Here is a 2078-nt window from a genome sequence, read left to right as displayed (position 1 = left end):
AGGACTGAAAGTTCAAACGTTCTAGCTGGGAGGTTGGTTCCCCTGGGGCAACTAGCCCCCATCATTAAGTGCCATCCAAAGACACCTAATTAACATAAAAAAAGACACTAGATTCTCATTGCTTAGGAAAATTCCAACTGTTTTAGGAGCTCTGTGTCACAAATGGGGGCCAAAGACTAAATACATATTTATTATAAATCACAATATCACAACCTCACCAAAAGCCAGTTGAGGACGGCCCCAGAGGCAATTTAGGGGCTTTCAAAAGAGACCCTCTCTGCAACAGGATCGTGTCCACATGAACTGGTGGAGATGCACAGTGCCCCCATCCTCTCTGCCTTTTCTACATAAATAACTTTGGTTTAATTAATCCATGGAAACTGATTATAACCCTTTCCCTACAGAGCATGGTATCTGGGCCCCCAACCCAGCTCTTCTTTCACATCATAGACTGGAGGTTAACATTCAGTCCATTACGCGTCTATACCCAACCTCACACCTCCTGCTCTGGACCTCATTTTATTTCTAGTCTTGGCATGGGCAAATTGTAGGACCTTTATCCTGTTGCCAAGCCTATAGAGGACACCTATATTCTTGTATCCATATTACCCATGATCCATTAGAAATATTTTTTTAAGATTTTATTTCTAAGTAATCCCTATACCTTGTGTGGGGCTCCAACCTCACAGCCCTGAGATCAAGAGTCACGCAAGAAGGGGCGCCTGGGTGGCTCAGTGGGATAAAGCCTCTGCCTTCAGCTCAGGTCATGATCCCAGGGTCCTGGGATCGAGTCCCACATCTGCCTCCTTGCTCAGCAGGGAGCCTGCTTCTTTCTCTGCCTGCTGCTCCCCCTGCTTGTGCTCTCTCTCTGACCAATAAATAAGTAAAATCTTAGGAAGGATGGAAGGAAAGAGAAGGAAAGGAAAATCACCAGGTCACCAAACCAAAGAACAGCGGCACGGGGACTGCGGCTGGGGCTTCCTCCCTGTTTGGGGGGCCACCTTTCCTTAAATTCACTAGCTAGGTGCTCGCTTCGGCAGCACATATACTAAAATTGGAAGATACAGAGAAGATTAGCATGGCCCCTGCGCAAGGATGACACGCAAATTCGTGAAGCGTTCCATATTTTTTTTAAAAAATAAAAAATAATAAATTCACTAGCTAGGACCAGAAATAAACAGAGAATTAACGAGTTCTGCCCACAATGGAGGTGAGGGAGGGAGGAGTTAGTTGCCTCATTTGGGGGCAGAGGAAAGTTTCAGAACCTGGAACCCAGAAGCACCCTGATAGAAACAGTGGGAACAAAGTACATTTTATGTTTTATTTAAATCGGTTAAGATGATAATAATATCCAATACAAACGTGTTCAAAAAACACATTTCCCAGAAATGTGCATCCTGGATATGTCCCCTCAGAGTCCACAAAGTATGACATCTGTGAGAGCCTGAGCTTTCAAAGCACAGATGTGGGCTTTTTCATATACCCGCTGTGTGACCTTGGGCAAGTTACTTAACCCCTCTGAGACTTGGATTCTTTTTCCATTGAAAGACTGGCAGTGCCATTGCCTGCCTCTGGCATTTTGATCTGAGCAGCATCCATTCCTCTGCAGAGTCCCAACTTTCCCAAGTCACGTGTCCATTCCATTAATCACTCATGAAATGATCACTTTTATTGATTATTATGACACTATTGCCATGTAGGGCATACCTATATGACTGCAAAAGAAAGAAAATCTGCAATCTCATGATAAATGACACATCGTCACTGACATGGAGTCTCCTAAAACGCTCTCTGCCCTACATCCTGTAGGTCCTGACCAGAAGGCCTGTGGAGGGAACGGCCCTCGCATGGCTGCTCCCTGCACCCAGAGGACCTCCAGCAAACCAACTCGGATTGCTCTCTCTGCTATCAAAGTGTTCTTTTTGTCCTTCATTTTCATCAGGCATTTCAGTAACCACCGTGGAGCTCTCTCTAACTAGTAACCCCTGTTGTGAGAGTGATCGTATCACACTTAATGGCACGTCTGGCCTGGGAGATTATGGGGATAATGTGGGTGGTGGTCACAGTTTAGCCAAAGT

General features: G+C 45.3%; 1 non-coding gene across 1 annotated transcript; it reads left to right on the top strand.

Annotated features, from left to right (window-relative positions):
* The first annotated feature begins 1024 nt into the window (after positions 1-1024).
* LOC123393349 lies at positions 1025-1130 on the top strand. Its single transcript, XR_006608113.1, has one exon. It is a non-coding gene; the product is annotated as a U6 spliceosomal RNA (small nuclear RNA).
* Positions 1131-2078: the final 948 nt, after the last annotated feature.

This window comes from Mustela putorius, unplaced genomic scaffold (genome assembly GCF_011764305.1).
Source record: "Mustela putorius furo isolate JIRA1106 unplaced genomic scaffold, ASM1176430v1.1 tig00000827_pilon_pilon_pilon, whole genome shotgun sequence".
NCBI lineage: Eukaryota > Metazoa > Chordata > Mammalia > Carnivora > Mustelidae > Mustela > Mustela putorius.
Note: the sequence above shows the minus strand (reverse complement) of the source record. Positions and strands in the feature narration are given on the sequence as shown.